Here is a 9,840-nt window from a genome sequence, read left to right as displayed (position 1 = left end):
AATGAATTCGTTGCGGTTTTGCGCAATTTGCATGCAACTTTTTCATTACAACGACGTGTGTTTCGGTTTGGGTCTCGGTTCCTGTTTCGGTTTCCGTTTGTCACCGCCAAAAGGTAGCAGCCAGCCCGTCATGTTGACTGACCTGAGACTGAGTGGAGCGGAGCGCGCTGCACACGCAAATTGCTAATTGAATTTAAATTGCACTTTAATTTGATGAGCGGCCCGGTCGGAGATGATAAATTGTGCAAACGCTTGCCAAAGCTCCAACCGCAACAATCGAGAGCGAATTAAGGCTTCGACATGCCACTTTCACTCTGCCATGACGGCTGTCAGCTGGGAGGGTCAGGCATTTCACCTGAACCCCTCCCACAAATGCATTATCCATTTGCATGCACTGGGAAAATTTATTGGAATTCAATTTCAAGTCTCTCACAAGTCACTTTATAATATTTTATGCTAATTTAAAATGTATAGTACTTAAAAACTCGAATCTAGGATAGAACCCAGCAACATGTTGCCAGACAAATGTATCTAGGAACATGTTGAGAAACAATCCTAGTTGCTAGCAATAAAACTATGTTGCACATTATAACTCCCTTGTTTATCCTTCTACAAACATTATTTAAACCAATTCTTCAGCTTTAATTTCACATCGTTTAAAAACAATATAATAAATATTAAATTCCAACCCCATTTCTCTGCCTGCACCACCCATTTTCACGGGGGAGTCTGCACCCACGACTACATTTCGGTCTCATAAATTGCAACCTATTTAAAGTGGGCAACACAGTGGCAGTGGCAGCAACGGCAACTCGCCTCAACTGGCCGCTGCCGAATGCCATAATTTTTAGCTCTAATTGCGACACTGTGAACAGGGGAACCCGGGATGGGCGAGCAAGGGGACTAGTCCCAGACTGGTCCCAGTCAATTTAGCTATTTTCGCGTTTATTTTTCATTTAATGAAATTACAATAAACGCCCGTCGCATGCAAAAGAGCCCAGCCACACAAAAAAAGGGGGAGCGGAGCTGGGTGCACTGCATCCACATGCCTGTTGGCCACATGAGCAGTTGGCACCACAAAGCGCCCATTAGTGCGTTGGCGTCGTTCCAGACTTGGCTTTGCTTTTCATTTGCTTTACTTTTGCCGTGCTTTACTTAGGGACACTGAGAGGAAAATGTATGCCTTCTTTGTTAAGAGGGCAAAGAAGTAATAAAATATATTATTAAATAAATAATATATATATTGAAAAAGTTTGTATATGTTTCATCAAATACAAAAGGAATAACTATAACAAATCTTGTTATTATGGGACATTTGTAAAGCTATCCTTCCTTAATTGATTTCTAAACTTTTCTCAAGTGCATTTTAGTTTGGAAAACTCTAGTTAAGTCTGCCTACCTTTCCTCGACTCATACTCAAAATCTTGGTTGTATGAGGTAATCCCCATTATTAGCGCAATTAGTGCAACCGCCTCGGCATGGGCCTGAAAGCGGAGCAGCATTGTTGGGCCCTGAGTTATGTACCCACACTCATTTAGCGAAATGCCAATGTGTTTAGCACTGATTGGGTGTGCGGCCGGAGAGTCCATTGAATAGGCCACGTTAAGAGATGCCAAAGGATCGGCAATGGGGATTCGATTTGATTGAAAGAGGCGAAAGAGGCGACGTGGGGCTAAGCTACACTCCAAGCGGTCAAAGACTCGCCCAGATTAATTGCAGCCCCAGCTCTGAGTCTCTCTCTCTCTAACCAGTGCAGGCACTGGTTATGGCGAATTAGAGCGAATGTTCGCCGGTTAATTATCAGTATTATTCCCCATCAGGTTAATCGCCCCTCATACGGAACTAACGACCCGTAATAGTTCATAATTCGCCACGATGTCCAGCCTGGACACCTGCTTGGGACGGGAGCTGGGCATTAACATTCCGGTGGCTCACATCGCACTCGCTCCTGGGCTTTAGGCCCACTATATATCCATCCCATATATATATCCATCTACCATGCGCCCGGCTTTGGAATACCAAAAGGCTGGCCACCGCAATTACAAGCTGCTCCTGACAGCCGGCGCTACGTGACACAGCCCGCAAGGAGGCGAAATGGAAACACCTGTTGCGGTGGTGGCCACTGGCTGGAGCAGCAGCAGCACAGTACACCCACCCACCCACCGCCAACTCTTCGCCAGAAATCACCAGCAGCAGCAGCAGCAGCAGCAGTGGCAACCCACGCCGATGTCCGTTAATCGCCCGCCGCTCCGCATAACTTGTTGTCGCTGACAACGACAACGGGATTTTGAACACTGATAAAAGGCGACGGCTCCTGACGGGGGTTGGGGAGGGGGAAAGGTGGTGCTATCGGTGGTAGCGGTGCTGCGGTGGCAGAGCTGGGAAAATCAAGAAAACCATATTTAATAAAATGACAGTGGCTGTCAGATGCCGTCAAAAGAAATACATTTTGCCAAGCGAGTGCACTGGAAAAAGCAATTAAAGAGGAAAGAAAAAAGGTCTTTACTATATATATTTGCTAAAAATACTATTTGCATTTTTATGGCAATTCAAATAAGCAAATTAAATTGTTTACTAAATGTTATAAAGCCTTTCCTAAAGTTAAATCATTTTCAATAGAAGATCTCCCTAACATACACCTACAATTTGAATAGTTCCTGACTTTTCTCTCCCTGTAGCGGGTAGCGGGTGGTTTGCGGTGGGTAGTGTTGGTGGTGCAAACTTGGCTTGCCAGGCACGAGCTTTGGCCAGAAACCGCAGACAGTTACAAAAGCCACCCGCCGCAGTCATAAGGCATAAGGCCCCGTCACCGTCAGCCAAAACAATGCCAATGACAATCGCGGCGATTATTGAACATTGTGTATTATTTGTTATTGCATTTTGTCATTCTGTCTTGTCGCCTGTCTGCCCTGCCACCCACCCCTTTATGGCCAATTAATATTAACGTGGGCGTGTGTGAGCCTTGTTTTCAATAAACCGTCAAGACGCCCGACGACTGATGAAGGAAATGTTATGCAAGACAGGCACACGGGGGCCCGAGTCCTGCCCGGGTCGTAACTCCCGCTTAAGTGCGCAGTTAGGAGGTGTTCTGCCATAAAAAGCAGAAGATATGGCCAACAGATGTTGGCTCAGGTGAGCTCACAGGTGAGCTGCGTGAGAGATGGATTGACGGGGCAGAAAGGATTTGCCGGCTGGCCGACTGCGATATGCTAATTGAGACGGACATGACTGGCCGGTAATTGTTTGTCTCTCAGATGTGTTAAGTAATCCGATGACGGGTGAGGATATGACTGGTAATAAATATTTTCTAAAAGAAAAAAATACAAGGAGAGATTATGGAATTATTTATTTATTTATGTAGAAATAACTGATGAGGTCTTTAGGCTTTTTTCATAAGAGTTTATCATTGCTATAGAAAGGGTTGAACATTATCTCAGAAATCTAGTAAGGTATCTTTACTTAGAAATTGTAAAATAATTGCTTAAATGCCCCGTAAATACTATTTATTTAAAGTTGATTTTGAAAGAATTGTATGGTAACTTCGCTTCTCTAATAAAAGAAGCTTAAAACCAGGTTAGATCCCACAGATCTACAATTGCTGCTGCAACTTGGAATTATCATAACCGAAAATTATTGAAAATATATCCCCGAAGAGGTAAAAGTTCGGTTAGATGTGAGGGAATTGCGAGTGGAAATGTCTGAAATTTGCAACAAGCCAGAACCAATTGCTGGCCCGCCACAACGGCAACAATGGCAACGTTGTCAAAGTCGCGGCGGCGACGAGGATGCAGCTATGAAAATTGCGTTAGAAATCTGCAATTTATATCGCGTTGCCCCGCGAAATACACAAAGGAACGATGGTCCAGGCCAAAAACATAAATACGAGGAGGAGGTAAAGAGTTTCGAGAGATGGCCATAGATGCAGCGACCCAGGTTACGAGGTCTGAGAATATTGTGGGGCTTGCCTTGATGACTATTTCGATGCTCTTTTGTTTATCGAATCTGAGATCAATACTTATAGAGAAAGGGAATGAGTACATCATTTCTCTCAGAATCTATATTTACTATGCTAAAATACTTCAATTTCTAAAGGATTTCAAAAGGAATTAAAAGACTATTCGGCTTTAAAATCTAACCAAAATCCTGAAAAAAAATATTTTAAAAATTATTCATCAAGTAACCAACCTCCTCAGAGACCAGAAATACCCTTGTGTCTTTAGAGTAAACCCTGCCACGTTCGATAATCGCAATTGTTTGCAACTTGCAACGCATTCCGAGGCCTGCCTTGCGCTGCTGTCGTCGCCAGGTTGTTCGGCGGTCACAGGAAACATTGGAAAATTGAGCATGGAAATGGACGACGCCACACACCACAAACAACAACAGCAACAACAAAAGAAACCAAACAAAAACACAAAGCAAACACTACAAAAAAATAGCCAGGAAAAGCCAGCAAAAATAGTGAAGAAGAGGAATGGCCGGCAGGAAAACCTCTTCATTGAGGTCTCTTCCTCAACCGAGATCCTCACCAGCTCCACATCCTCCCTGTCGTCGGGTGTCTCATTTCGTATGCGCAAGGCGTCTGCTGTCTGCCTTGGAGGAGGAGCAAGAGGAGTAGGAGCAGGAGGAGGACCTGGAGGAGAACCTGGAGGAGTAGGAATGCCAAGGAGCCGGACTAGACTCCAGCTGCCAATTTGTTGGCCCCGAAAAACTGGAGCAATTATTGCAGTTGCAACCGACCGAGTGCAGTGGGTGCAGTGCATCGCAGTCAAATCGATTCGGTACGCATCTTCCTGCAACATGTGGCGAAAGGAGCGGGCAAAATTGATTTGTTGCCGTCCGAGTGTTAATTGCCACTCTGCCGAGTAGGAGTCGGTGTAACTGTAACTCTCTGGCGAATCTAGGCCAGCAATGGTCTACGCCCCATGGAGCACACAGAGCTCTAGGAACTCTGGGAGCACCTGGGTCCCGCCCTGGTTATTACGAGGGGACGTGTGCGAATGCGTTGAAAACTCACAAATTTCTAATGATGATATATTGGCGGTTAGGCATCGGCAAGGCTATCAAATTAACAAGATCATCGCTTCCGGCCGGCAATTGCATGGAATCTCATGAACAGCCATTGACTTGCGCATTAATCTTGGCCAGTCGAATGGAGGCGGAGGAGGAGGAGCTGCTCCTTCCACGTACGTGTTCGTTCCCACAAAATTTATGCCCAGGCGACGACGACTTTGATTTCACGTCAAAACTCATGGGTGTACGAATGCATCATTTTGATGGTCATCATCAGTCTCTGACTATCAAACAATCGACAAACGGCTAACGGCGGCAACATGTTGCATTCAGGGATATAGCCAAAGTTGCTGCAACGCTGTGGCACTGCTGCACCGCTGCACTGCTCCACTGTTGCACTGTTGCTCTGTTGCCAACAATTACCCGGCCAGGTCCGTTGACTGCTACAAATTTCAGGCGTCTCGGCCAGCGACAGCAATCTGCACGAGGCCATCTAACAGCAGCAGCAGAAGCCACAATAAATGCACAGTGAGAAAATCGAGGTATTCTTGAGAGCTAGGATAATATGGAAGGTATTTCATTATTAACACTTATCACTTTTCAACATAAAAAATCTTTCACAGAGCCATTTAAAGCTATCTCAAGGTAGATCTCAATTAAGCGATAAATTGATATTAGAAAATATCGTGTAACATTCTAACTTATTTCTTAATTGTCATATGTCATTAATGAATTGAACTGCTATTAGACTTGCAACATGGAATTGTATGGAAGTATATGGGACAATAGATCTATTACCTCTTACTAAAAATAAAAGGTAATGACTAATTTCAATTTGTTTCCTGACAAAACATATATAATATACAATTAATGACAATGGTATACAACAATTTTGCATTGTGCATTCCGAATCAGAGCTGCCGTTGCAGCGAGGAAGTTGCAACCTGTTTCTGCACTTGACCATGGCAACTGTGGAGACTGGGAACTTGCAACTTGCAACTCTGGCGACTCGAGCAGCCAGAAAAGCAGCAACATGTTGCCGAATTGACAATTTCGCTGGGCATGAGCAGGCAACAGTTGCTGTTGTTGGTGCAGTTGCTGCAGTTGCTGCAGTTGCCGTTGTCAATTGTCAGTGTTTCCTATTTTTTTTTTGCTGCTGCTACTCCGCTCTCCCCAAAAGCCTGGTTTATGCAAATTGCAATGAATTTCCATGGCCTAGCTCGAGTTCAAGTTCCAAGTGGGCGTTTGATTTCAATCGCGGAGTTTGCAGCATTTTCACATACGCGAATTGGGTATCTCCATATGGCAGTGGTGTCGACAAACGGATCCTCGTCCTGGTATCCGCTCCGCTCCGATCTGAGTTTCCGTATTAACGGGGCTTGCCATTTCGATTTTATGTTTAGTTATATATTTGAGGCTGCTCGTTATTTTTCATTGGATTCTCCTTCATATTTGGCCTCTTGATCTTGACTCGACGGTTGCCAATCTCGGGCTGGCGATCATTAGGGAAAATCATTTTTCACCGCACGTCGCGCTAGCTGCTTTTCAATTTGTCGATCGCCGTGTGTTGATAGGTTTTCCATAATAATAATACATATATATGGTTTTTTCGGGGGCCATTGCCTCTGCATTCCTGAACACTCTCCAGTTCTGGGCGGTGCCCCATCGGCTCCATCGGACGTATCGCCAGCTATCGCGTAATTTGATCTTAATGCTCATCGTGTTTGCTTATGTTGAGTCCTCGGTTCCCCCCAAAATATAAATTAATCTTCTCCGAGGGCTGTTGGTAATATTCAATCGATTTATCGTCTGGTTGTTAGCTGTCAAGTGAGTGTCAGCGCTGTGACATTTCAAATTGGGCAGGCGAGATTTGTGTGAGGATTTGGATGGGGTTTCGGGTAAAGTGTGCGTGAGCGGACTCCCGGACAGTTTGTGGGATTTGTTCAATAAAAAAAGTACACTCTTCGTGGTCAAATATCACGGGGGGAGATATCATGAAATGGGTATTACTTGGCAAGTCATTAATTTTGGTAATTACTGCTTGTTATGTCACAGGGGAGTTGAGTTTAGATCGACTTGAGATAGTTTAGAAGTCTCAGGGGGGTATTTACAGATAAAAGATACTTGCAGATATTTCCCTAAATCAATGTAAGTTTTTTGGGGCATCCAAAGTTTAAAAATCTATAATCCCGACAAAAAATCATTAATTTCATCTCTCAGAGCTTTTGTTTGGTTAATTAATCTACAAATTAATTTTATAAAAATATTGGTAAATCTTGTAAAAATTTTGTAAAATTTAAAATATTAAATTTTTCACTTACCGTTTTTTTTATTATCGTCTCATTCTTTTTTTTCATCTTATTGTTGTTTGTTTGGAAATTTACTCTCGCAATATTATCTTTTTCCATCCTTTCTCCAGTTTTTAAATAAAATAACGCACCGATTGTCTCTGAAATATTTAATCAGCATTATTGCACTTGCCCATTCTTTTGGTTTATATACTCACCCTTCAAGCCCGTTAAATTTAAATTTCCCGCTTCTTGCTTTCAAACGCTCAAACATGGCCAGAAAACAGTTATTTTGCATCTAGCTTTGAGAGAGGGAGAGTGAGAGCCATGCCCTCACTCCCTTTAAAAAATATGTATACTCCAACGCACATACATACATACATATTGGCGGGTGCTGCGCTGCCGCCAATTGTCCACGGGAGTCTCAATTGTTGTTATTGTAGTTTTAGTGGCTGTAATTATATTTCCATTAGGCTACGGCTTTACTAACGTCTTATTTTGCTTATAACTTAAGTTAGTTGTTTGGTTTACTTCAGCACTTACACAATTCACATTCCGTTAAACGCTGATCCAGTTCCAGTTAGAAGTAAAAGCAGCGCTCACTTAACATTTACTTAAATTCGTGAAAAATTAGCTTTGTCCACTTGTTTTAAGCTCACTTCAATGTTCCCACATAAAACGCTGTTAGTTTCAACATTTTAATTGTTTTTTAGGTATTATTAAACTGTTTTTCAGAAGATAAATGTTTTTCAGCAGCAGCGCGCAACTTTAACAATTTTGGCGGCTTCGTTCTTCTTCTTATTCACTCGCCTACTCTGCACTCCACTCGCTCCCACTCTCAGAGTGCCGAAAAGAGAATGAGAGTGAGAGTACGATGCCCAGCAGCTTTGAGAGCGAGAGCCAGCGGGCGAAGAGGAATAGAGGACGGAACCAGCAAAAGAGGATCGAAATTGCCGAAAGTGTGTCACTCGAGTTATGCTGCTGCTGAAAAAACATTTATCGACTGAAGAAACGTTTAATAATACTAACCAAACAATTAAATCAGTTAAACTAAGTGCATATTATGCGGGGACAATGAAATAAGTAAAGAAAACACCCGAATTTTTCCAGAATTGAAGTAAACGTAAAGTTGGCGCTGCCTCTGCTCCGAACTGGAACTAGATCAGCGGAAAGCGGAATGTGAAAACACTATAACTTGTGTAAGTGCCGAAGCAAACTTAATAACTAACTACGTGATGAATAATATTAAACGTTTGTAAAACAGCTACCAAATGGAAACATAATTAGAGCCACTAAAACTACAATAAGAAGAGTTGAGACTCCCGCGGACATTAGGCGGCGGCGCCAGCAGAAGCACTCGCCAATATGTACATATGTGTGTGGGCGGCTATGCACATGTGCATATACATACACGTATGTGTATGATTGTGTGCCAGGCCAGAAACCTCGCCATAAGAGACATCGCAATGGAAATGTTTTCTTGCGGTGTGTTTTGAGCTTGCAGTTCTTGAAACAGTACAGTGCGTGCATAGGCCGAGCCAGACGAAAAGTAAAGGGAGCGTTGCCTCTGCTCCTAACGGGAACTGTAACAGCGGAAAGCGAAATGCGAAAACATAATAAATTCTGTAAGTACCTAAGTGAGCTTAATAACCAACTACGTAATAGTTGCCTAATGGAAATCTAATTAAAGCCAATAAAACTACAATAAAGAGGTGAGACACTCGTGGACAATAGACGGCGGCGGCAGCGGCAGCAGCAGCACCCGCCAACCTGTATGTGTGTGTTGGCGCCCTTGCATACGCATTTGCATGTGTGTTGGCATGGCAAGAAACCTCGCCGAAAAAACATTGCTATGGGAATTTTTTCTGGTGAGGTGTTTTGAACTAACAGTTATGAAAACAGTAAGGTGCGCGTTAATAAGCCAAAGGAAAATAAAAGTAATGAGTGCTGATGAAATCTACGTGAATTGCATCAGGGGATTGGATGTGAACATATTCTGCAGTCTAAGTTAATAACCAACTACCTAATAGGCAAAATAAGACATATTTAAAGCAGTTTATTAATTATTATCTAATTACAGAAATAAAATGATGAAGAAGTAAGAAAGGAGCGATAATAAACGGCGCGGAGTGGAAAAGCAGCACCGCCAATCTTTATGTGTTTATGGCGCTCTTGCAAACGCATTTGCATGTGTGTTTTCATGGCAAGAAACCTCGCCGAAAAAACATTGCTATGGACATTTTTTCTGGTGAGGTGTTTTGAACTAACAGTTATGAAAACAGTAAAGTGCGCGTTTAAGCCAAGCGAAACTAAAATTACAGTGCTGATGAAATCTCGTCATTTGCCAGGTTTGGATGTCTTCTGCATGTAATTACACAATTTTTATATAAACAGAAATAAGATGATGAAGAAAAAGAAAGGAGCGATAATAAATGGGTAAGTGAAAAATTAATCTTTATTTTTATATTGAATTTATTTATATTTCTACTTCATTTACTGATATTGCACAATTATGTGTTATGTTATGTTTACGGCTTGTATG

General features: G+C 42.7%; 1 long non-coding RNA gene across 1 annotated transcript; it reads left to right on the top strand.

Moving 5' to 3' along the window:
* The first annotated feature begins 7,851 nt into the window (after nucleotides 1–7,851).
* LOC147642771 (uncharacterized) lies at nucleotides 7,852–9,305 on the top strand. The gene is made up of 3 exons (XR_015272957.1): nucleotides 7,852–8,497; nucleotides 8,563–8,923; nucleotides 8,989–9,305. It is a non-coding gene; the product is annotated as an uncharacterized LOC147642771 (long non-coding RNA).
* Nucleotides 9,306–9,840: the final 535 nt, after the last annotated feature.

This window comes from Drosophila serrata, unplaced genomic scaffold (assembly GCF_035046125.1).
Source record: "Drosophila serrata isolate PLE 108 unplaced genomic scaffold, ASM3504612v1 contig_359, whole genome shotgun sequence".
Taxonomy (NCBI): domain Eukaryota; kingdom Metazoa; phylum Arthropoda; class Insecta; order Diptera; family Drosophilidae; genus Drosophila; species Drosophila serrata.
This window is presented reverse-complemented; position numbering and strand designations above follow the sequence as displayed.